At 40.3% G+C, this 27,588-nt stretch overlaps 1 protein-coding gene across 5 annotated transcripts in view; it reads right to left on the reverse strand.

Annotated features, from left to right (window-relative positions):
* The window catches only part of LOC139758426 (uncharacterized), a 96,716-nt gene extending 69,851 nt beyond the window's left edge, over positions 1-26,865 (reverse strand). The window contains exons 1-2 of one of the 5 annotated variants that reach the window (XM_071679816.1): positions 26,426-26,865; positions 19,877-19,964 (exon numbers count right to left, since the gene is read on the reverse strand). The gene's annotated coding sequence lies outside the window, so the exon portion shown is untranslated. The remainder of the gene's footprint in view (positions 1-19,876; positions 19,965-26,425) is intronic. The other 4 variants (XM_071679822.1, XM_071679818.1, XM_071679817.1 and 1 more) reach the window with 4 other exon arrangements.
* Positions 26,866-27,588: the final 723 nt, after the last annotated feature.

A 27,588-nucleotide genomic window follows, 5' to 3' on the forward strand; every position in this document is an offset into this window, starting at 1 on the left:
CTTGACCTCCTGTCTCTTTCTTTTATACATCTCCCACTCAATTGCATTTTTTCCCTGCAAAAATCGTCCAAATGCCTCTCTCTTCTCTTTCACTAATACTCTTACTTCTTCATCCCACCACTCACTACCCTTTCTAATCAACCCACCTCCCACTCTTCTCATGCCACAAGCATCTTTTGTGCAATCCATCCCTGATTCCCTAAATACATCCCATTCCTCCCCCACTCCCCTTACTTCCATTGTTCTCACCTTTTTCCATTCTGTACTCAGTCTCTCCTGGTACTTCCTCACACAGGTCTCCTTCCCAAGCTCACTTACTCTCACCACCCTCTTCACCCCAACATTCACTCTTCTTTTCTGAAAACCCATACAAATCTTCACCTTAGCCTCCACAAGATAATGATCAGACATCCCTCCAGTTGCACCTCTCAGCACATTAACATCCAAAAGTCTCTCTTTTGCACGCCTGTCAATTAACACGTAGTCCAATAACGCTCTCTGGCCATCTCTCCTACTTACATAAGTATACTTATGTATATCTCGCTTTTTAAACCAGGTATTCCCAATCATCAGTCCTTTTTCAGCACATAAATCTACAAGCTCTTCACCATTTCCATTTACAACACTGAACACCCCATGTATACCAATTATTCCATCAACTGCCACATTACTCACCTTTGCATTCAAATCACCCATCACTATAACCCGGTCTCGTGCATCAAAACCACTAACACACTCATTCAGCTGCTCCCAAAACACTTGCCTCTCATAATCTTTCTTCTCATGCCCAGGTGCATATGCACCAATAATCACCCACCTCTCTCCATCAACTTTCAGTTTTACCCATATTAATTGACAATTTACTTTCTTACATTCTATCACATACTCCCACAACTCCTGTTTCAGGAGTATTGCTCCTCCTTCCCTTGCTCTTGTCCTCTCACTAACCCCTGACTTTACTCCCCAGACATTCCCAAACCACTCTTCCCCTTTACCCTTGAGCTTCGTTTCACTCAGAGCCAAAACATCCAGGTTCCTTTCCTCAAACATACTACCTATCTCTCCTTTTTTCACATCTTGGTTACATCCACACACATTTAGACACCCTACTCTGAGCCTGCGAGGAGGATGAGCACTCATCGCGTGACTCCGTCTTCTGTTTCCCATTTTAGAAAGTTAATACAATATATAATATATATAATATATATATATATAATATACATATAATATATATATATATAATACATATATAATATATGAGAGTTGGGGTGAGAGAGTATCATTAAATTTTAGGGAGAATAAAAAGATGTTTTGGAAGGAGGTAAATAAAGTGCGTAAGACAAGGGAGCAAATGGGAACTTCAGTGAAGGACGCAAATGGGGAGGTGATAACAAGTAGTGGTGATGTGAGAAGGAGATGGAGTGAGTATTTTGAAGGTTTGTTGAATGTGTTTGATGATAGAGTGGCAGATGTAGGGTGTTTTGGTCGAGGTGGTGTGCAAAGTGAGAGGGTTAGGGAAAATGATTTTGTAAACAGAGAAGAGGTAGTAAAAGCTTTGCGGAAGATGAAAGCCGGCAAGGCAGCAGGTTTGCATGATATTGCAGTGGAATTTATTAAAAAAGGGGGTGACTGTATTGTTGACTGGTTGGTAAGGTTATTTAATGTATGTATGACTCATGGTGAGGTGCCTGAGGATTGGCGGAATGCGTGCACAGTGCCATTGTACAAAGGCAAAGGGGATAAGAGTGAGTGCTCAAATTACAGAGTTATAAGTTTGTTGAGTATTCCTGGTAAATTATATGGGAGGGTATTGATTGAGAGGGTGAAGGCATGTACAGAGCATCAGATTGGGCAAGAACAGTGTGGTTTCAGAAGTGGTAGAGGATGTGTGGATCAGGTGTTGGCTTTGAAGAATGTATGTGAGAAATACTTAGAAAAGCAAATGGATTTGTATGTAGCATTTATGGATCTGGAGAAGGCATATGATAGAGTTGATAGAGATGCTCTGTGGAAGGTATCAAGAATATATGGTGTGGGAGGCAAGTTGTTAGAAGCAGTGAAAAGTTTTTATCAAGGATGTATGGCATGTGTATGTGTAGGAAGAGAAGAAAGTGATTGGTTCTCAGTGAATGTAGGTTTGCGGCAGGGGTGTGTGATGTCTCCATGGTTGTTTAATTTGTTTATGGATGGGGTTGTTAGGGAGGTGAATGCAAGAGTTTTGGAAAGAGGGGCAAGTATGAAGTCTGTTGTGGATGAGAGAGCTTGGGAAGTGAGTCAGTTGTTGTTCGCTGATGATACAGTGCTGGTGGCTGATTCATGTGAGAAACTGCAGAAGCTGGTGACTGAGTTTGGTAAAGTATGTGAAAGAAGAAAGTTAAGAGTAAATGTGAATAAGAGCAAGGTTATTAGGTACAGTAGGGTTGAGGGTCAAGTCAATTGGGAGGTAAGTTTGAATGGAGAAAAACTGGAGGAAGTAAAGTGTTTTAAATATCTGGGAGTGGATCTGGCAGCGGATGGAACAATGGAAGCGGAAGTGAATCATAGGGTGGGAGAGGGGGGCGAAAATCCTGGGAGCCTTGAAGAATGTGTGGAAGTCGAGAAAATTATCTCCGAAAGCAAAAATGGGTATGTTTGAAGGAATAGTGGTTCCAACAATGTTGTATGGTTGCGAGGCATGGGCTATGGATAGAGTTGTGCGCAGGAGGGTGGATGTGCTGGAAATGAGATGTTTGAGGACAATGTGTGGTGTGAGGTGGTTTGATCGAGTAAGTAATGTAAGGGTAAGAGAGATGTGTGGAAATAAAAAGAGCGTGGTTGAGAGAGCAGAAGAGGGTGTTTTGAAATGGTTTGGGCACATGGAGAGAATGAGTGAGGAAAGATTGACCAAGAGGATATATGTGTCGGAGGTGGAGGGAACGAGGAGAAGTGGGAGACGAAATTGTAGGTGGAAAGATGGAGTGAAAAAGATTTTGTGTGATCGGGGCCTGAACATGCAGGAGGGTGAAAGGCGGGCAAGGAATAGAGTGAATTGGATGGATGTGGTAAACTGGGGTTGACGTGCTGTCAGTGGATTGAATCAGGGCATGTGAAGCGTCTGGGGTAAACCATGGAAAGTTGGGTGGGGCCTGGATGTGGAAAGGGAGCTGTGCTTTCGGGCATTATTGCATGACAGCTAGAGACTGAGTGTGAACAAATGGGGGCTTTATTGTCTTTTCCTAGTGCTACCTCACACACATGAGGGGGGAGGGGTATGGTATTCCATGTGTGGCGAGGTGGCAATAGGAATGAATAAAGGCAGACAGTGTGAATTGTGTGCATGGGTATATATGTATGTGTCTCTGTGTGTATATATATGAGAACATTGAGATGTATAGGTATGTATATTTGCGTGTGTGGACGTGTATGTATATACATTGTGCATGGGGGTGGGTTGGGCCATTTCATTCGTCTGTTTCCTTGCGCTACCTCGCAAGCACGGGAGACAGCGACAAAGCAAAATAAAATATAATAAAAAAAAATATATATATATATATATATATATATATATATATATATATATATATATATATATATATATATATATTATTATTTTTTTATCTATTTTTATTTTGCTTTGTTGCTGTCTCCCGCGTTTACGAGGTAGCGCAAGGAAACAGACGAAAGAAATGGCCCAACCCACCCCCATACACATGTATATACATACACGTCCACACACGCAAATATACATACCTATACATCTCAATGTACACATATACATACACACACAGACACATACATATATACCCATGCACACAATTCACACTGTCTGCCTTTATTCATTCGCATCGCCACCTCGCCACACATGGAATACCATCCCCCTCCCCCCTCATGTGTGCGAGGTAGCGCTAGGAAAAGACAACAAAGGCCCCATTCGTTCACACTCAGTCTCTAGCTGTCATCCAATAATGCCCGAAACCACAGCTCCCTTTCCACATCCAGGCCCCACACAACTTTCCATGGTTTACCCCAGACGCTTCACATGCCCTGATTCAATCCACTGACAGCACGTCAACCCCAGTTTACCACATCCATCCAATTCACTCTATTCCTTGCCCACCTTTCACCCTCCTGCATGTTCAGGCCCCGATCACACAAAATCTTTTTCACTCCATCTTTCCACCTCCAATTTCGTCTCCCACTTCTCCTCGTTCCCTCCACCTCCGACACATATATCCTCTTGGTCAATCTTTCCTCACTCATTCCCTCCATGTGCCCAAACCATTTCAAAACACCCTCTTCTGCTCTCTCAACCACGCTCTTTTTATTTCCACACATCTCTCTTACCCTTACATTACTTAGTCGATCAAACCACCTCACACCACACATTGTCCTCAAACATCTCATTTCCAGCACATCCACCCTCCTGCGCACAACTCTATCTATAGCCCATGCCTCACAACCATACAACATTGTTGGAAAAACTATTCCTTCAAACATACCCATTTTTGCTTTCCGAGATAATGTTCTCGACTTCCACACATTCTTCAAGGCTCCCGGGATTTTCGCCCCCTCCCCCACCCTATGATTCACTTCCGCTTCCATGGTTCCATCCGCTGCCAGATCCACTCCCAGATATCTAAAACCCTTCACTTCCTCCAATTTTTCTCCATTCAAACCTACCTCCCAATTGACTTGACCCTCAACCCTACTGTACCTAATAACCTTGCTCTTATTCACATTTACTCTTAACTTTCTTCTTTCATACACTTTACCAAACTCAGTCACCAGCTTCTGCAGTTTCTCACATGAATCAGCCACCAGAGCTGTATCATCAGCGAACAACAACTGACTCACTTCCCAAGCTCTCTCATCCACAACAGCCTTCATACTTGCCCCTCTTTCCAAAACTCTTGCATTCACCTCCCTAACAACCCCATCCATAAACAAATTAAACAACCATGGAGACATCACACACCCCTGCCACAAACCTACATATATATATATATATATATATATATATATATATATATATATATATATATATATATATATATATATATATATATATATATATATGTATGTATTTAGGGAAGCAGTGATGGCTTGTGCAAAAGATGCTTGAGGCATAAGAAGCGTGGGAGATAGGTTGATTAGAAAGGGTAGTGAGTGGTGGGATGAAGAAGTAAGATTATTAGTGAATGAGAAGAGAGAGGCATTTGGACGATTTTTGCAGGAAAAAATACAAATGAGTGGGAGATGTATAAAAGAAAGAGACAGGAGGTCAAGAGAAAGGTGCAAGAGGTGAAAAAGAGGGCAAATGAGAGTTGGGGTGAGAGAGTATCATTAAATTTTAGGGAGAATAAAAAGATGTTTTTTTTAAAGGGGAAGTAAATGTTTATAGTTGTGTTACTGGAGTGATAGTTTTCATACATGGTGTTGTGACAAGAAAATAGTGAAATTTGAGAAAAATGTAGCTTAGACATTGAAGGTAATTGATACAGTGGTTAGATTGATGAGAACTGCTATTGATGTTTGTGTAAATAAATTATACATTTCCTTTTTCCATAGCCAGAGGTTGAACCATTATGTGACATTCATTTTTTCATTCATTTCAAGCTAGAAGTTTCAGTTTTCTAAAGTGTTTCTTACATTTTTCATATGTATATATATGTATGTGTGTGTGTGTGTATATGTGCGTATGTATGTGTATGTGTGTGTATGTGTATATGTATATATATATGTATATTATCCCTGGGGATAGGGGTGAAAGAATACTTCCCACGTATTCCTCGCGTGTCGTAGAAAGCGACTAGAGGGGACGGGAGCGGGGGGCCAGAAATCCTCCCCTCCTTGTATTAACTTTCTAAAATGGGAAACAGAAGAAGGAGTCACGCGGGGAGTGCTCATCCTCCTCGAAGGCTCAGAGTGGGGTGCCTAAATGTGTGTGGATGTAACCAAGATGTGAAGAAAAGAGAGATAGGTAGTATGTTTGAGGAAAGGAACCTGGATGTTTTGGCTCTGAGTGAAACGAAGCTCAAGGGTAAAGGGGAAGAGTGGTTTGGGAATGTCTGGGGAGTAAAGTCAGGGGTTAGTGAGAGGACAAGAGCAAGGGAAGGAGTAGCAATACTCCTGAAACAGGAGTTGTGGGAGTATGTGATAGAATGTAAGAAAGTAAATTCTCAATTAATATGGGTAAAACTGAAAGTTGATGGAGAGAGGTGGGTGATTATTGGTGCATATGCACACGGGTATGAGAAGAAAGATCATGAGAGGCAAGTGTTTTGGGAGCAGCTGAATGAGTGTGTTAGTGGTTTTGATGCACGAGACCGGGTTATAGTGATGGGTGATTTGAATGCAAAGGTGAGTAATGTGGCAGTTGAGGGAATAATTGGTATACATGGGGTGTTCAGTGTTGTAAATGGAAATGGTGAAGAGCTTGTAGATTTATGTGCTGAAAAAGGACTGATGATTGGGAATACCTGGTTTAAAAAGCGAGATATACATAAGTATACTTATGTAAGTAGGAGAGATGGCCAGAGAGCGTTATTGGATTACATGTTAATTGACAGGCGTGCGAAAGAGAGACTTTTGGATGTTAATGTGCTGAGAGGTGCAACTGGAGGGATGTCTGATCATTATCTTGTGGAGGCTAAGGTGAAGATTTGTATGGGTTTTCAGAAAAGAAGAGTGAATGTTGGGGTGAAGAGGGTGGTGAGAGTAAGTGAGCTTCAGAAGGAGACCTGTGTGAGGAAGTACCAGGAGAGACTGAGTACTGAATGGAAAAAGGTGAGAACAATGGAAGTAAGGGGAGTGGGGGAGGAATGGGATGTATTTAGGGAATCAGTGATGGATTGCGCAAAAGATGCTTGTGGCATGAGAAGAGTGGGAGGTGGGTTGATTAGAAAGGGTAGTGAGTGGTGGGATGAAGAAGTAAGAGTATTAGTGAAAGAGAAGAGAGAGGCATTTGGACGATTTTTGCAGGGAAAAAATGCAATTGAGTGGGAGATGTATAAAAGAAAGAGACAGGAGGTCAAGAGAAAGGTGCAAGAGGTGAAAAAAAGGGCAAATGAGAGTTGGGGTGAGAGAGTATCATTAAATTTTAGGGAGAATAAAAAGATGTTCTGGAAGGAGGTAAATAAAGTGCGTAAGACAAGGGAGCAAATGGGAACTTCAGTGAAGAGCGCAAATGGGGAGGTGATAACAAGTAGTGGTGATGTGAGAAGGATATGGAGTGAGTATTTTGAAGGTTTGTTGAATGTGTTTGATGATAGAGTGGCAGATATAGGGTGTTTTGGTCGAGGTGGTGTGCAAAGTGAGAGGGTTAGGGAAAATGATTTGGTAAACAGAGAAGAGGTAGTGAAAGCTTTGCGGAAGATGAAAGCTGGCAAGGCAGCAGGTTTGGATAGTATTGCAGTGGAATTTATTAAAAAAGGGGGTGACTGTATTGTTGACTGGTTGGTAAGGTTATTTAATGTATGTATGACTCATGGTGAGGTGCCTGAGGATTGGCGGAATGCGTGCATAGTGCCATTGTACAAAGGCAAAGGGGATAAGAGTGAGTGCTCAAATTACAGAGGTATAAGTTTGTTGAGTATTCCTGGTAAATTATATGGGAGGGTATTGATTGAGAGGGTGAAGGCATGTACAGAGCATCAGATTGGGGAAGAGCAGTGTGGTTTCAGAAGTGGTAGAGGATGTGTGGATCAGGTGTTTGCTTTGAAGAATGTATGTGAGAAATACTTAGAAAAGCAAATGGATTTGTATGTAGCATTTATGGATCTGGAGAAGGCATATCATAGAGTTGATAGAGATGCTCTGTGGAAGGTATTAAGAATATATGGTGTGGGAGGAAAGTTGTTAGAAGCAGTGAAAAGTTTTTATCGAGGATGTAAGGCATGTGTACGTGTAGGAAGAGAGGAAAGTGATTGGTTCTCAGTGAATGTAGGTTTGCGGCAGGGGTGTGTGATGTCTCCATGGTTGTTTAATTTGTTTATGGATGGGGTTGTTAGGGAGGTAAATGCAAGAGCTTTGGAAAGAGGGGCAAGTATGAAGTCTGTTGGGGATGAGAGAGCTTGGGAAGTGAGTCAGTTGTTGTTCGCTGATGATACAGCGCTGGTGGCTGATTCATGTGAGAAACTGCAGAAGCTGGTGACTGAGTTTGGTAAAGTGTGTGGAAGAAGAAAGTTAAGAGTAAATGTGAATAAGAGCAAGGTTATTAGGAACAGTAGGGTTGAGGGTCAAGTCAATTGGGAGGTGAGTTTGAATGGAGAAAAACTGGAGGAAGTGAAGTGTTTTAGATATCTGGGAAAGGATCTGGCAGCGGATGGAACCATGGAAGCGGAAGTGGATCATAGGGTGGGGGAGGGGGCGAAAATTCTGGGGGCCTTGAAGAATGTGTGGAAGTCAGGAACATTATCTCGGAAAGCAAAAATGGGTATGTTTGAAGGAATAGTGGTTCCAACAATGTTGTATGGTTGCGAGGCGTGGGCTATGGATAGAGTTGTGCGCAGGAGGATGGATGTGCTGGAAATGAGATGTTTGAGGACAATGTGTGGTGTGAGGTGGTTTGATCGAGTGAGTAACGTAAGGGTAAGAGAGATGTGTGGAAATAAAAAGAGCGTGGTTGAGAGAGCAGAAGAGGGTGTTTTGAAGTGGTTTGGGCACATGGAGAGAATGAGTGAGGAAAGATTGACCAAGAGGATATATGTGTCGGAGGTGGAGGGAACGAGGAGAAGAGGGAGACCAAATTGGAGGTGGAAAGATGGAGTGAAAAAGATTTTGTGTGATCAGGGCCTGAACATGCAGGAGGGTGAAAGGAGGGCAAGGAATAGAGTGAATTGGAGCGATGTGGTATACCGGGGTTGACGTGCTGTCAGTGGATTGAATCAAGGCATGTGAAGCGTCTGGGGTAAACCATGGAAAGTTGTGTAGGTATGTATATTTGCGTGTGTGGACGTATGTATATACATGTGTAAGGGGGGGGTTGGGCCATTTCTTTCGTCTGTTTCCTTGCGCTACCTCGCAAACGCGGGAGACAGCGACAAAGTATAATAAAAAAAAAAAAAAGATGTTCTGGAAGGAGGTAAATAAAGTGCGTAAGACAAGGGAGCAAAGGGGAACTTCAGTGAAGGGGCTAATAGGGAGGTTATAACAAGTAGTGGTGATGTGAGAAGGAGATGGAGCGAGTATTTTGAAGGTTTGTTGAATGTGTTTGATGATAGAGTGGCAGATATAAAGTGTTTTGGTCGAGGTGGTGTGCAAAGTGAGAGGGTTAGGGAAAATGATTTGGTAAACAGAGAAGAGGTAGTAAAAGCTTTGCAGAAGATGAAAACTGGCAAGGCAGCCAGTTTGGATGGTATTGCAGTGGAATTTATTAAAAAAAGGGGGTGACTGTATTGTTGACTGGTTGGTAAGGTATTCAATGTATGTATGATTCATGGTGAGGTGCCTGAGGATTGGCGGAATGCATGCATAGTGTCATTGTACAAAGGCAAAGGGGATAAGAGTGAGTGCTCAGATTACAGAGGTATAAGTTTGTTGAGTATTCCTGGTAAATTATATGGGAGGGTATTGATTGAGAGGGTGAAGGCATGTACAGAGCATCAGATTGGAGAAGAGCAGAGTGGTTTAAGAAGTGGTAGAGGATGTGTGGATCAGGTGTTTGCTTTAAAGAGTGTATGTGAGAAATACTTAGAAAAGCAAATGGATTTGTATGTAGCATTTATGGATCTGGAGAAGGCATATGACAGAGTTGATAGAGATGCTCTGTGGAAGGTACTAAGAATATATGGTGTGGGAGGCAAGTTGTTAGGAGCAGTGAAAAGTTTATCGAGGATGTAAGGCACGTGTACATGTAGGAAGAGAGCAAAGTGATTGGTTCTCAGTGAATGTAGGTTTGCGGCAGGGGTGTGTGATGTCTCCATGGTTGTTTAATTTGTTTATGGATGGGGTTGTTTGGGAGGTGAATGCAAGAGTTTTGGAAAGAGGGGCAAGTATGCAGTCTGTTGTAGATGAGAGAGCTTGGGAAGTGAGTCAGTTGTTGTTCGCTGATGATACAGTGCTGGTGGCTGATTCATGTGAGAAACTGCAGAAGCTGGTGACTGAGTTTGGTAAAGTGTGTGAAAGAAGAAAGTTATGAGTAAATGTGAATAAGAGCAAGGTTATTAAGTACAGTAGGGTTGAGGGTCAAGTCAATTGGGAGGTAAGTTTGAATGGAGAAAAACTGGAGGAAGTAAAGTGTTTTAGATATCTGGGAGTGGATCTGGCAGCGGATGGAACCATGGAAGCGGAAGTGGATCATAGGGTGGCGGAGGGGGCGAAAATTCTGGGAGCCTTGAAGAATGTGTGGAAGTCGAGAACATTATCTCAGAAAGCAAAAATGGGTATGTTTGAAGGAATAGTGGTTCCAACAATGTTGTATGGTTTCGAGGCGTGGGCTATGGATAGAGTTGTGCGCAGGAGGATGGATGTGCTGGAAATGAGATGTTTGAGGACAATGTGTGGTGTGAGGTGGTTTGATCGAGTAAGTAACGTAAGGGTAAGAGAGATGTGTGGAAATAAAAAGAGCGTGGTTGAGAGAGCAGAAGAGGGTGTTTTGAAATGGTTTGGGCACATGGAGAGAATGAGTGAGGAAAGATTGACCAAGAGGATATATGTGTCGGAGGTGGAGGGAACGAGGAGAAGAGGGAGACCAAATTGGAGGTGGAAAGATGGAGTGAAAAAGATTTTGTGTGATCGGGGCCTGAACATGCAGGAGGGTGAAAGGAGGGCAAGGAATAGAGTGAATTGGAGCGATGTGGTATACCGGGGTTGACGTGCTGTCAGTGGATTGAATCAAGGCATGTGTATGGGGGTGGGCTGGGCCATTTCTTTCGTCTGTTTCCTTCCTATATATATATATATATATATATATATATATATATATATATATATATATATTTTCCTTGTGCTACCTCGCAAATGCGGGAGACAGCGACAAAGCAAAAAAAAAAAAAAAATATTTTCCATACTATTCGCCATTTCCCGCAGTAGCGAGGTAGCGTATCACAGGGGCAACACAGAGATGTGCCAACAATGGGTGGCGGGTGAGGAGGAAGAAGAACTTTGCTGTGATTATATATATATATATATATATATATATATATATATATATATATATATATATATATATATATGAATATGTTGAGGTGTATAGGTATGTACATGTGCGTGTTTAGACTCGTATGTGGGTTGGTTGGGCCATTGTTTCATGTACTTCCTTGCGCTACCTCACTAACGCGGGAGACAGTGACAAAGTATAATAAAATATAAATAAATAAGTTTGTTGAGTATTCCTGGGAAATTATATGGGAGGATATTGATTGAGAGAGTGAAGGCATGTACAGAGCATCAGATTGGGGAATAGCAGTGGGTTTCAGAGGTGGTAGAGGATGTGTGTATCTGGTGTTTGTTTTGAAGAATGTATGTGAGAAATATTTAGAAAAAAAAAAAAAAAGGATTTGCATGTACCATTTATGGATCTGGAGAAGGCATATGATAGAGTTGAAAGAGATGCTCTTTGGAAGATATTAAGAGTGTATGATTTGGGAGGTGAGTTGCTAGAACCAGTGAAAAGTTTTTATCGAGGATGTAAGGCATGTGTACGTGTAGGAAGAGAGGAAAGTGATTGGTTCTCAGTGAATGTCGGTCTGCGGCAGGAGTGCATATGTGTACATGGCTGTTTAATTTTCTCTGGATGGGTTTGTTAGGGAGGTGAATGCACGAGTTTTGGAGAAAGGGGCAAGTATCCAGTCTTTTGTAGATGAGAGGGCTTGGAAAGTGAGTCAGTTGTTGTTCGCTGATGATACAGCACTGGTGGCTGAGAAACTGCAGAAGCCGGTGACTGAGTTTGGTAGAAAAGAAGAAAGCTGAAAGTAAATGTGAATAAGAGTAAGGTTATTAGGTTCAATTGGGTTGAGGGGCAAGTCAATTGGGAGGTAAGTCTGAATGGAGAAAAACTGCAGGAAGTAATGTGTTTTACATATCCGGGAGTGGATTAAGCAGTGGACGCAAGCATGGAAGCAGAAGTGAGTCACATGGTGGGGGAGGGGGCAAAGGTTCTGGGAGCACTGAAGAATGTGTGGAAGGTGAGAACATGATCTTGGAAAGCAAAAATGGGTATGTTTGAAGGAATAGTGGTTCCATCAATGTTATATGGTTGCAAGGCGTTGGCTATAGGTATGGTTGTGCGGAGGAGGGTGGATGTGTTGGAAATGAGATGTTTGAGGACAATATGTGGTGTGAGGTGGTTTGATTAAGTAATGAAAAGGTAAGAGAGATGTTGGAAATAAAAAGAGTGTGGTTGAGAGAGCAGAAGAGGGTGTATTGAAATGGTTTGGTCACATGAAGAAAATGAGTGAGGAAAGATTGACAAAGAGGATATATGTGTCAGAGGTGGAGGGAACGAGAAGTGGGAGACCAAATTGGAGGTGGAAGGTTGAAGTGAAAAAGATTTTGAGTGATCGGGGCCTGAACATACGGAGGGGTGAAAGGCGTGCAAGAAATAGAGTGAATTGTAATGATGTGGTAAACCGGGATCAACGTGCTGTTGATGGATTGAACCAGGGGATGTGAAGCATGTAGGGTAAACCATGGAAAATTTTGTGGTGCCTAGATGTGGAAAGGGAGCTGTGGTTTCAGTGCATTACACGACAGCTAGAGACTGAGAGTGAACAAATGTCGCCTTTGTTGTCTTTCCTAGTGCTACCTTGCATGCGCAAACAGGGGAAGAGGGGTGCCATTTCATGTGTGGCGGGGTGGCAACGGGAATGAAAGAAGGCAGCAAGTAAGAATATGTACTTGTGTATATAAGTATATGTCTTTGTATGTATATGTATGTATATGTTGAAATGTATAGGTACATATATGTATGTGTGTGGACGTGTATGTATATACATGTGTATGTGGGTGGGTTGGGCCATTCTTTCATCTATTTCCTTGCACTATCTCGCTAACACGGGAGACAGTGACAAAGTATAATAAATAGATGATATTAATAATAATATATATGAAATATATATCCCTGGGGATAGGGGATGAAGAATACTTCCCACGTATTCCCTGCGTGTCGTAGAAGGCAACTAAAAGGGGAGGGAGCAGGAGGCTGGAAATCCTCCCCTCTCGTTTTTTTTTTCTTTTTTTTAATTTTCCAAAAGAAGGAACAGAGGGGGGGCCAGGTGAGGATATTCCACAAAGGCCCAGTCCTCTGTTCTTAACGCTACCTCGCTAATGCAGGAAATGGCGGATAGTTTAAAAGAAAAGAAAGAAAAGATATATGAAATATATATGGAGGAAGTAAAGAGTTTTAGATATCTGGGAGTGGATCTGGCAGCGGATGGAACCATGGAAGCGGAAGTGGATCATACGGTGGGGGAGGGGGCGAAAATCCTGGGAGCCTTGAAGAATGTGTGGAAGTCGAGAACATTATCTCGGAAAGCAAAAATGGGTATGTTTGAAGGAATAGTGGTTCCAACAATGTTGTATGGTTGCGAGGCGTGGGCTATGGATAGAGTTGTGCGCAGGAGGATGGATGTGCTGGAAATGAGATGTTTGAGGACAATGTGTGGTGTGAGGTGGTTTGATCGAGTAAGTAACGTAAGGGTAAGAGAGATGTGTGGAAATAAAAAGAGCGTGGTTGAGAGAGCAGAAGAGGGTGTTTTGAAATGGTTTGGGCACATGGAGAGAATGAGTGAGGAAAGATTGACCAAGAGGATATATGTGTCGGAGGTGGAGGGAACGAGGAGAAGTGGGAGACCAAATTGGAGGTGGAAAGATGGAGTGAAAAAGATTTTGTGTGATCGGGGCCTGAACATGCAGGAGGGTGAAAGGAGGGCAAGGAATAGAGTGAATTGGATTGATGTGGTATACTGGGGTTGACGTGCTGTCAGTGGATTGAATCAGGGCATGTGAAGCGTCTGGGGTAAACCATGGAAAGCTGTGTAGGTATGTATATTTGCGTGTGTGGACGTATGTATATACATGTGTATGGGGGTGGGTTGGGCCATTTCTTTCGTCTGTTTCCTTGCACTACCTCGCAAATGCGGGAGACCGGCAAAAAAAAAAAAAAATGAAATATATAATTTACCTACTTTCCTGCCTCTAGAGTCCCTTCTATCCTTATGAGGTTCCTGAAGCACTTAGGGAGCTGGCCACATCCATGAAGTGTTGCTTTGTGTATATGCCAATGTGCAGACAATACAGAGCAAGAGAGTACCAAGTTCTCGGTGTCATCGTTATGGCAGTTGCACTGTGGGCATAATAGGTCTATGGATATGTGGAGACAGTGACTGAAGTTTTTTAGAGATGGGTGATGCCCAGAGAGTAAGTGGGAGAATATGACTTGCGGTCATCTAGGAGTGTTGTTTCTGATGGGTGTACATCTAGCGGACTGGAGTTTAAGACTAAGTTGGGAGCTCGATCACTTAGTGCTAGTTGGTTATTTCTGTATGTATGAATTTGTCAATGTGACATTAGTTGTGTGTGTGTGTGTGTGTGTGTAAGGAGGGCTTTGTTCATAAGGTTACTTAAGTGGCTGGTTGTTAGTTATGGAGAGCTCTTGCAAAGAAATGAATGTAAAGCATGTTGAGGTAAGACTGTATAGGGAGGATTTCTCTTTCACTGTGAATGTCTGTGGTTGCTAGACAGCTAGGGATTGTTCTAAGTGTGTTATTTTGTGAGGTTTGCAGCTTTGTTTTATTTGCTCTTGAGATGGTGATAGACCGGGCAAGTGAGACATAGTTTGAAGTGGAGCAGATGAATTGTTTGTATAGGATGTTGTGAGATTCTTTTTCTTGTTCAAACTGGTAGTAATTAAGTGTTCTGAGGGCATCTATGTGATGCTTTCGTATCGACATTATTGGTGTGGGGAGTGAATATCATGTATCTGTCATTTGTCATACCTAGAATGGTTGGTATGTTGTTCAGTGTAACAGAATATCTGTAAGCTAGATTCATATTTGTCTGGGGTTATAAAAGAGAGTGAAGACTTCTGTAGAGATGCAGACATTCTGTTCTAGGTGAGGTATTGTTCCAGTTGTGTAATGTAGTGCTACATATTTAACGTTGCTACTGTGGTGTCTGGGTGTTGTGATGTGACTGAGGTCATCTGTTAAGTCATGTTGGCAGAGACTGAAGAGAGCCGGAGAAAGAAATAGTACCTAGAAATGATCTAATGAATATGAGGACACCAGTATCAGCAAGGAATTATTGTGAACTAATCAGATATTGGCACATTCCAATATCTAACACAGGTTATTTTCAGTTATTGTTAAGTCATACCTCTTCAGTTCTGCACATAATCACCTCCTTATATCAAAAACTATATCTTAACTTGATAAAACAGTTTTGAAATGATCAGTAGCTGTGTCAAGTAACATTAAGCTTGATGAAAGCAAATTAACTTTACAGAAAAGGGGTCACCAGCCAAGCAGAAGACATAAAAATTTTTTTCTTATTCTTGGAAGTCTCCAGTTACAAAATCCAGGTTAAATAAATTTTTCACATGGTGAAAAATAAATATCTATACTATAGATAAATATCTATACTATTTTTTCTTGATATTTGGCAATTTCTTTTCCTAAGAATTGCTTTCAGTTGAGGTAGCTTTACTAAACCTCTTGGTAAGATTTCCAATAACATTTTGAGAAGCCTATACCAAACAGGGAAACATGTTCAACTAACATGGTTCATCTCTGGGAGGCACTGGGTTCAGTATTCCCTATGACATCTTGGGGAGGGCCTATATAACAAAAAAGACTTTAGTAATCAATTCTGGCATATCTGCATCAGAAAGGCATTGGATTGGTTGTCCCACAAGTTTACTCTATCCACAATAGCTACAGCTGCAAAATACTATCTCTATAGCTGAGAATCTAGAAGTGCACGAGTTCTTATTTCATTTTAGACTACGGGTTCTCAACCTATTCTCATTAATGAGCTCTGCAATAACTTAAGACTTATTCAGGAAAATAAAAATCATAGATATAATTGTTTTCATATATAATTATTTTAATATGACAAATATAGATACAATCACTAGTTGCAAATTATGCATGTCTTTTCATCTAGTGTATTACTCAAAGGGCTAAATGTGTTCAAAACATAAATTTGATAAGGCATTGCTAAAAGAAATATCTAACTTGCTTAAAATTTTTAGTGATCCTTGGACTCTGAATGGTATTTATTACTTTCTAAATAATTATTTATCCCTTATGAAGAGCTACTCAAAATCATTCTTCCAAATACTCAGTCTTGCCTATTTCTTATTTCTGCTATTTATTAATGAAATGCACTTTCATATGTACTGTTGTTCCTAAGGCTGAAAGAACTTTCAATGTCTCACACTTTACCAAAGAACACAATTACAGTCTTAAGGGTGTGAAAAATACTTTCTAGCTAATACAGGTGTTTCAGGGCTGGGATGATTGTAACTCTCTAGTCTAATTCTGTGATATCTTTCAGTTGAAAAAGTGTTGAGAGATCATCTACTGGTAAATACTGTGTCATCAGCAGATATTTGGGCATGTGACCTACTAGGCAAACATAATTAGGAGATTCTGTCCTCTTGTGCCATGCAAAATATCCTAGTACTACTCCAGGCAAAAATCTTCATTAAGACATGTCTTTAGGTAAATAGCTCTTAATCTGGTGCTAATGCTCATTTTTTTTTTTGGTCATGTTGAGAAGTATTCTATAAAATCATGAGCTCCACTTTTGGAGTGAGGACAAGGTTTAAGTATCCATCATAAACGAGTGGCTACTTTAATTTTGAAAATGACAAAATCACAGCAGTGGATTCATTATGAGACAACTCTAGGTAATGTTCAAGTTTGGTACCAATATCTTATCAACAGAAGAAATTAAAAGAATTTCACATGGTATGGTATGATTTCTTGAGGAAAAGGAATCAAAATTTGGGGACTGGGAATATAATTCTATGGCAATAAAAAATGGAAAAATATGGGATTACTGATATACTTAAAACAAATCAACAGAACTTATGAAAACTTCACACAGGAACCAAGATTTACAATAGAAACACCATATACCAGTGTTAATATGGTGACCACCTGGGAACCACAGGGGTAGAGTGGGCAGTGACTCACAACACTCAGTGTTTCATCTGGTTAAAGCTTTGGGATGTTGGCATGACAACAAATTCATGGTGTGTGTGGGATAATTCAAATATAACACTAAAAACTAAAATGACTCTCAGATGATCAAGGAAGTTTGGTGAGATCCTACTAATTTTCACAAAAGTTTCACCTACTTTTATGAGAATGAACCTCTGATTTTCCTTACCATTCCTTGTTCTCTAATACAACTTAAATACTGTTTCACCATGAAAATGATTAATACCTTTAAATTTAATATACCATCGTCACTCAATGATACCAATGATACTTCTGTGATTCATGTGATGCCCTTAAACTTCACAATTACCTATCTATTCAAACAGGTGAATTGACAATGGGGAGGGATATAAATCTTAAGGAAGATGTGGGCTTTATTTCTGTCTGGGGTTAAAAGTGACTGAAGACTTCTTTAGAGAGGCAGACATTCTTTTCTGGGTGAGTTATTGTTTGTGTAAAGTAATGCTGCATATTCAATGCTGCTACTGTGGCATCTGGGTACTGCAATATGATTGAGGTCATCTGTTGAGGGTGTAATGGTAAGGCATGTTGGAAAAGACCGAGGAGAGTTGGAGAAAGATACAGTTCCTGGTTATGATCTCAAGAACACCCAAAAATCTGTATCTACAAGGTTATATTGTGAACCAAGTGATCTTGGTGCATTCCAGTTTCTCACACACAGGTTATTTTCACTTGCTCAAATGTTAAGTCATACCTCTTGAAGTTATACACCTCCTTGCATAGGAAACTATGTTCTAAGTTCATAAAACAGCTGATCAGTGGATGTGTCAAGCAAAACTACTCTCTTATGCTTGATCGCCGTTTCCTGCATTATCCAGGCAGAGCCAGGAAAAAGATGAATATTGACACATCCACTCTCACATACATACATATATATGCACATAGATGTGCATATACATACATGTATATATTCAAATACACATACAGATACATACATATACATATACATATAAATACGTACATATTCATACTTGCTCTCCTTTATCCATTCCCGGGGCCACCCCACCCAACAGGAAACAGTATTGCCACCTCCTGCAGCAGCCAGGAAGTGCCAGGAAACAAACGAAGAAAGGCCACATCCACTTACATCCATACATGAGCAGTCATGTGTAATGCACCAAAACCACAGCTCCCCTGTTCACATCTAGGCCCAACAAAGTCCATGTTCCATAAATTTTCTACATGTCTCTACCAGCTGCATATAAGTATCATCATACTATTTTTTTTCTTGATGTCTGGCATTTTATTTTCAGATGAAGTGCTTTGGATGGAGGTAGCTTACTAAACCTCTTGGTGTGATTTCCAACAACAATATGAGAAGGCCCATATCAAACATGGCAACATGTTCAACTAATTGGTTCATTTCTGGCAGGCACTGGGTTCATTTTCCCTTGTGACATATTGGGCAAGGCATATTAGTATCAGAAAGGCACTAGACTAATCCTCTCATAAGTTTACTTTATCCACAGTGGTTATAGCTGCAGGATACTATCTCTATAGCTGGTAAGTTTGGGGTACAAATGTTCTTATCTTAATTTAGCCCAGTGGTTCTCAACCTTTTTTTATTAATGAGCTCTGCAATAACTTAAGACTTATTCATGAAAATGAAAGTCATAGATGCAATTGTTTTCATTAAGCTTTTAATTTGGCAAATATAGATATAATAAAAAGTCATGAATAATGTAATTCATCTTATGTACTGTATTAATCAAAGTGGTATATATGTTAAAAACATACGTTTGAGTAGACATGAGGCTAAAAGAGTGACTTACCTTGCTTACAATTCTAAGTGATCCTTGTCTCTGAATGGCATTCATTACTTTTGTATCAATTACCTGTCCCATATGAAAAGCTATTCAAAAACATTCTTCGAAATGATTTATTGTCAGTCTTACACATTTTGTACCTTTGATATTCATTAATGAAACGATCTTGCAAATGTATTGCTGTTCCTAACATTGTAAACACTCTTACAAAAAGACATTCACTTTTACAATTCTAAGTGTGTAAAAAAATAGTTTCCTGATAAAATGACTTTCAGAGCTTGGGATTCTTGCAACCCTTTAAAGTCTTATTCTGTTGTTGCCATATCTTTGGTCTGAAAAAGTCTCAAGAGACCATCTATTAGTAAACTTAATGTTTCATCGACTGTTATTTGAGCACGTGATTTGTTAAGCGAACATAACTTTGAAATTCTGTCCTCCTGTCCCAGGCAAAATAACTTCAGCAAAAATCTTCACTGAGACTCATGTCTTTAGGTCAGGGGTTCTTAATTTGGTGCTTATGAGCACTGATTTTGGTAATGTTGAAAAGTATTTCATAAAACCACAAGAGCACAACGGTGACTGCAAGCACAAGGTTAAGAACCCCTGCAATAAATGTGCGATTACTGCAATTTTGAAACTAACAAAAATCATATCAGTGCATTCATTACGGAACAACTCCAGGTAATATTCAAGTTTAGTCCAACCATCTTTTCAATATAAGAAAATATGAGAATTTCACATGGAATGATAATAACTCTTGATGCAAATGGATAAAAAGTAGGGAAGTATGACTGGGAACAAAATCTAATGACTATAAGAAAGCTTTTGATCTGGGAAAAAGTTAGATAATTAAGTATGATAGTGGATATACTTAAAGAAATCAATAGACCTTATGAAAATTTCACCTAGGAACCAAAGACGTATATTGAAAATAATGCATACCAGTGTTAAAGTGGTGAGCTGCTGGGAACCACATACAATAGCTGCTTCTGGGAAGGGTTAACAGTGACAACCCCACACTCTGTTTCATCTGCTGACAGCATAAACATGGCAAGTGTGGGATACTTCAAATATAACATTAAAAATTAAGATAAATGTCAGATGAAAATGGAAGATTGGTAAGATTATGTTGATTTTAAAAAAAGTTGCACTTCCTTTTATGAAAATGAACCCATAATTATCCTTAATATTCCTTGCCCTCCCCAGTATAATCTAAATGATGTTGTACCATAAAAACGAATTATCCAAAGCACATTACTCTAAATTCAATATACTGTACCATCTTCAATGAGTGACATCAATGACATTTCTGTGAATCACATGGTGCCCTTAAACTTCATAATTACCTATTTTCTAATAATTACCTATTTTCTATCTAAATTGATGAATTTACAGCAATTGAACCTTCTGAAAGACAAGTTTTATTTGTGCCTGTCTGGGATTAAAAAGAGTGATTGGAGACTTCTGTACAGATGCAGATATTCTGTTCTAGGTCAGCCACTGTTCCAGTTGTGTATGTAGTGCTATATGTTTAGTGTTGCTGCTCTGACATCAGGGTACTGTGATGTGACTGAGGTCATCTGTTGAGGTTGCAATGATAAGTCATGCTGGAAGAGACTGAAGAGAGGTGCAGAAAGAAACAGCTCCGACAAATGACCTCATGAACTAATGAACACCCAGACATCTGTATCTGCAGGGAATTAATGGAGAACCAACCAGATACTGGTACATTCAGATACGCTTATATTCTAATCTCTCTCAAATAGGTTGTTTTCAGTTATTTCAAGGTTAATTCATATCTCTTTTTGTGCACATAACCACCTTCTTACATTCAAAACTATATTTCAACTTGATAAGGCAGTTCTTGAAATGATCAGTTGATGTATCAAGCAACAGGATGGGTGCTAAAAGCAAATTAACTTTTCAGGAAAGGAGCCACCAGCTGAGCAGGCTGACTAAAGCAGATTCAATGAAGATATCAAAATAATTTTTGTCACTGGAAGTTTCCAATCACAAATTCCATGACTAATAATTTTTTCAAAAGTTACTGTCAGTTGCAGATAATTAACATTATACTATTCTTTTTCTTGATATTTGGCATGTTACTTTCTTATGAACTGCTTTAAGTTGAGATGGTTTACTAAACCTGTGGGTGTGATTTCCAACAGCATTTTGACAAGGCCCATACGAAACATGGCAACATATTCAACTTATTGGTCATTTTCAAAAGGCACAGGGTTCAATCTCCCCTTTGACATCTTGGGCAAGGCCTTAAAAAAAAGTAATCCATTCTGGCATATTTGCATCAGAAAAGCATTGGACTGTTCTTCCCTCAAGTTTACTTCATCTAGAGTGCCTACAGCTGATACTATTGCTACAGTTGGGAAGCTGGAAGTACAAGAGCTCTTATTTAATGTTTGACCACGGATTCAGTACCTTTTCTAATTAATGAGCCCTGCAATTACTGAAGACATACTATTATTATACTTTGTCGCGGTCTCCCGTGTTAGCGAGGTAGCACAAGGAAACAGACGAAAGAATGGCCCAACCCACCCACATACACATGTATATACATACACGTCCACACACGCACATATACATACCTATACACCTTAACGTATACATATATATACACACACACAGACATATACATATATACACATGCACATAATTCATACCGTCTGCCCTTATTCATTCCCGTCGCCACCTCGCCACACATGAAATGACAACCCACTCCTCCCCCATGTGCGCGAGATACCGCTAGGAAAAGACAACAAAGGCCACATTCGTTCACACTCAGTCTCTAGCTGTCACGTATAATGCACCGAAGTCACAGCTCCCTTTCCACATCCAGGCCCCACACAACTTTCCATGGTTTACCCCAGACGCTTCACATGCCCTGGTTCAATCCATTGACAGTAAGTCGACCCCAGTATACCACATCGTGCCAATTCACTCTATTCCTTGCACGCCTTTCACCCTCCTGCATGTGCAGGCCCCGATCACTCAAAATCTTTTTCACTCCATCCTTCCACCTCCAATTTGGTCTCCCACTTCTCGTTCCCTCCACCTCTGACACATATAACCTCTTAAGTCAATCTTTCCTCACTCATTCTCTCCATGTGACCAAACCATTACAAAACACCCTCTTCTGCTCTCTCACCCACACTCTTTTTATTACCACACACCTCTCTTCCCCTTTCATTACTTACTCGATCAAACAACCTCACACCACATATTGTCCTCAAACATCTCATTTCCAGCACTTCCACCCTCCTCCACACAACTCTATCTATAGCCCATGCCTCGCAACCATATAACATTGTTGGAACCACTATTCCTTCAAACATACCCATTTTTGCATTCCAAGATAATGTTCTCAACTTCCACACATTTTTCAACGCTCCCAAAACTTTCGCCCCCACCCCCACCCTATGATTCACTTCCACTTCCATGGTTCCATCCACTGCCAAATCCACTCCCAGATATCTAAAAGACTTCACTTCCTCCAGTTTTTCTCCATTCAAACTTAACTCCCAACTGACTTGTATCCCAACCCTACTGTACCTAATAACCTTGCTCTTATTTACATTTACTCTCAGCTTTCTTCTTTAACACACTTCACCAAACTCAGTCACTAGCATCTGCAGTTTCTCACACAAATCAGCCACCAGTGCTGTATCATCAGCGAACAACAACTGATTCACTTTTCAAGCTCTCTCATCCACAACAGACTGCATACTTGCCCCTCTTTCCAAAACTCTTGCATTTACCACCTTAACAACCCCATCCATAAACAAATTAAACAACCATAGGGATATCACGCACCCCTGCCGCAAACCAACATTCACTGAGAACCAATCACTTTCCCGTCTTCCTACTCGTACACATGCCTTACATCTTCGATAAAAACTTTTCACTGCTTCTAACAACTTACCTCCCACACCATATATCCTTAATACCTTCCACAGAGCCTCTCTATCAACTCTATCATATGCCTTCTCCAGATCCATAAATGCTACATACAAATCCATTTGCTTTTCTAAGTATTTCTCACATACATACTTCAAAGCAAACAGCTAATCCACACATCCTCTACCACTTCTGAAACCACACTCCTCTTCCCCAATCTGATGCTCTGTATATGCCTTCACCCTCTCAATCAGTACAGTCCCACATAATTTCCCAGGAATACTCAACAAACTTTTTTTTTTTTTTTTTTTTTTTTTAATACTTTGTCGCTGTCTCCCGCGTTTGCAAGGTAGCGCAAGGAAACAGACGAAAGAAATGGCCCAACCCCCCCCCCATACACATGTATATACATACGTCCACACACGCAAATATACATACCTACACAGCTTTCCATGGTTTACCCCAGACGCTTCACATGCCTTGATTCAATCCACTGACAGCACGTCAGCCCCGGTATACCACATCGCTCCAATTCACTCTGTTCCTTGCCCTCCTTTCACCCTCCTGCATGTTCAGGCCCCGATCACACAAAATCTTTTTCACTCCATCTTTCCACCTCCAATTTGGTCTCCCTCTTCTCCTTGTTCCCTCCATCTCCGACACATATATCCTCTTGGTCAATCTTTCCTCACTCATCCTCTCCATGTGCCCAAACCACTTCAAAACACCCTCTTCTGCTCTCTCAACCACGCTCTTTTTATTTCCACACATCTCTCTTACCCTTACGTTACTCACTTGATCAAACCACCTCACACCACACATTGTCCTCAAACATCTCATTTCCCGCACATCCATCCTCCTGCGCACAACCCTATCCATAGCCCACGCCTCGCAACCATACAACATTGTTGGAACCACTATTCCTTCAAACATACCCATTTTTGCTTTCCGAGATAATGTTCTCGACTTCCACACATTCTTCAAGGCCCCCAGAATTTTCGCCCCCTCCCCCACCCTATGATCCACTTCCGCTTCCATGGTTCCATCCGCTGCCAGATCCACTCCCAGATATCTAAAACACTTCACTTCCTCCAGTTTTTCTCCATTCAAACTCACCTCCCAATTGACTTGACCCTCAACCCTACTGTACCTAATAACCTTGCTCTTATTCACATTTACTCTTAACTTTCTTCTTCCACACACTTTACCAAACTCAGTCACCAGCTTCTGCAGTTTCACACAAGAATCAGCCACCAGCGCTGTGTCATCAGCGAACAACAACTGACTCACTTCCCAAGCTCTCTCATCCCCAACAGACTTCATACTTGCCCCTCTTTCCAAAACTCTTGCATTTACCTCCCTAACAACCCCATCCATAAACAAATTAAACAACCATGGAGACATCACACACCCCTGCCGCAAACCTACATTCACTAAGAACCAATCACTTTCCTCTCTTCCTACACGTACACATGCCTTACATCCTCGATAAAAACTGCCAAAATGCCAATGCCAAAATAAATATTTCCCTTGCTTACAATTTTTGGTGATCCTTGGCTCTGAATGGAATTCATTACTTACTTACCAATTACTTTTCCCTCACGCAAAGCTACTCATAAACATTCTTCTGATCATTTTATGGTCAATCTTGCACATGTCTTTTCTTTGGTATTCATTAATGGAAAGCATTTTCAAATGTAATACTATTCCCAACATTGCAAGAGATTTTAGTGCCTCACACTTTAGCAAAGGGCATTCATTCTTACACTCCTGTGAGTATGAAATATAATTTCTTGCTAAAACAGGTGTTTCTGGGACAGAAATTACTACAACTCTCTAAAGTCAACTTATGCTGTTTATGAATCTTTGGGTTAAATAAAAGATGAAAGATATCTACTTGTAAACTTAACGTCTGTGTCTTCAGCTGAAATTTGGGCACATCACCTGTAAAGCAAACTATGAAATTATGTCCTCTTGTCCAAGGAAAAATAATATAGTTCTAACACACACATTGAATCTTCACTAGTATAAAGTATAAGTACTTTATACTATTATGAAAGCACTACTGAGGGTGTGAGCACAAGGTTTAGAACTCCTGCATAGTTATTATAATTTTGAAATCGACAAAAGCTACATCACTGGATTCGTTATGGAACAACTCTGATATTGTTAAAGTTTAATCCTACTATCTTATCAAAAGAAGAAAATAAGAGAATTTCACATAGAATGGTATGATTTCTTGAGATAAATGGATTAAAACCAAGTTGAAGGAATATTATCAATGGCAATAATAAAGTTTTTGATCTAGGAAATGTGAAATTATTTAGTACAACAGGGAATAACTTACAGAAATCGTTATAAATGAAAACTTCCCCTACAAACCAAAATTTACATTAAAAATACTGTATATTAGTGTTAATGTGGTGAGCTGCTGGGGACCACATGCAGCAGTTGCTTCTGGGGAGGGTGAACACTGACTGCACCAGACACTTAAGTGTTTCATCTGTTTGCCACCACACAGTCAAGTGTTTCATCTGTTCACACCTCTGGGTAATTGGCTTGACAGCAAAATCATGGCATATATGGGATATTTCAAATACGACATTAAAATGTATGAAAAATCTCAAACGATAAAGGAGGTTGGGAGTATTGTGTTGATTTTCACAAACGTTTCACCTACTTTTTAAGAGAATGAACACCACATTTCCTTAATATTTCCTGCCCTCACCAGTGCAACTTAAATACAATTGTACCTTACAAGATCATAATCCAGATCACATTAATCTGAATCGAATAATCACCATTACAAAGTGATACCAATGATATTTCCCTGACTCAGGTGGTGCCCTTAAACTTCATGATTACTACCAATTTTCTTCTCAAATAGATGAATTGACAGTGGGGAGGGCTATTAACACTGGCGTACATCAAATAATCTTAGCTAGTATGGCAAGTTGGTGAGGTTTCCATAACTTCTGTAGACTTCTATAAATATTTGACCCTACATTTTACCTAATCTTCATACCTTCACAGCTTCTAACTTATCCAACAACACAGAATACAAATTACAAATTTCAATCATGTTTCCAAAGACTTAACTTGTTCTCTATAATAAATCCAACCATTTCTTATAAAATTCTTCTATAAAGTCGGTGGGATTATATGGAAACATTATTGGCTATATTAGTACTTTACAGCGTTAACAGCTTGGGGTAATGAATGACTCTGTTCTACAGGGTTACTGTAGTGTTAAAAGATCAAAATAATTGTGATATTCACCCCCCCCCCCCTCCCCTTAGCATTCTACTGTGTTGTACCTTAAGGTTCATCTCTAATAACACAACACAGAATTTCATACCCTACGTTCAGCTAGGTAAGATATAGGTTACCTAGTCAAGGTTTATGTTGGGTTTTGTTTCTTACATTGGAATTGCCTTACTTTTTATATATTGGTGGTCAACCCTTAAGTAAACCCACCAGTATTTATAATATCGTTACATAATAACGAATCCATTGATTCCATGTGCATGTCTACTGGCGTTTGATTTACCCCGTCCCTAGAGTAATATAAGGACTTACCGGGCCATAAGCCTAGCTTGCCAGCTACCTGATAAGATTCAGGACCCGAGCCCACTTGGTAACCCCTGTGCCATGAGTCTCCTCTCCAGGAAAGCAACAATTAATCTTTGACAATCATCAGTAAGATCAACAAATGAAATTACATTCACGTTCGACTTTGTCGGCATTCTGGCAGCTCTAAACAGGTTCTCTGTAATTTGAAAAAAATATATCCTCACCTACATGTTCATATGAGATTTATCTTATTTGTTATCTTCACAAACTTATTATGTGTAACATCTGTGCGCAGAATTCCAGGAAAATTACAATTATATTCACCAAATGTCAAAAGCTAAGAGTCAATAAGATAGTGCCGGCTACTGACGCCAGAGGGCAGGATCTATATCATCCTGCCAATGTGTATATAACTTTACTCATTCAAGCACCTGAGTTGCGTGTCACATGTATTACACATAAACATTCACTCATTTCCTTCATCATTCGCTCTGATCCCTCACAAAATAACATAGGTAAGACATTATTCCACATAGGAAGAGTTTTTTCAAAACAATCCCTATGGAAGGTGTATGGTGGGTAGACTGGTAGTGTGTTCCTCCTGCGTCTATTTCAGATGGCTGTTGTGGTTAGTATCTCTACATAACGACCATAGCTCAAAAAGTCACAAAACTGGCTGGTGCTCTCAAAATTGATCAGGTTGCGTTCTTGAGTATTCACTCATGAAGTTTGAACAATTTCATCTGGCAGAGTAAAACTATCCACAACCCTTTGCGTGAAAGTGTATTTTCTGATATCCATTGTGCACCCATCCTTATGTAGTTTCAAAGTATGCTCTCTTGTCATTCAACGATGCTCCTTTTATCTATTTTACAATTCTACATTATTTATTCCATTCATAATCTTAAGCAACTCCATTTTATTGTCCCCTGTTATATCTGTATGGTAAAGTCGGCAGAGTCACCTTCTATATTGTCCTTCAGTATGAGTGTGAGGGTCAAGTGGCGTGGTGACCCTCTTCTGGACATTTCCAATTATTATGAGTGTGAGGGTCAAGTGGCGTGGTGACCCTCTTCTGGACATTTCCAATTATGTCTTCTAACGTATCGGATGCTGAACAATGTTACAAAATGCCAAACTTGGTCTGCATGGTGTCAGTCATGGTCGCT

Source organism: Panulirus ornatus, chromosome 30 (assembly GCF_036320965.1).
Source record: "Panulirus ornatus isolate Po-2019 chromosome 30, ASM3632096v1, whole genome shotgun sequence".
Lineage (NCBI taxonomy): Eukaryota > Metazoa > Arthropoda > Malacostraca > Decapoda > Palinuridae > Panulirus > Panulirus ornatus.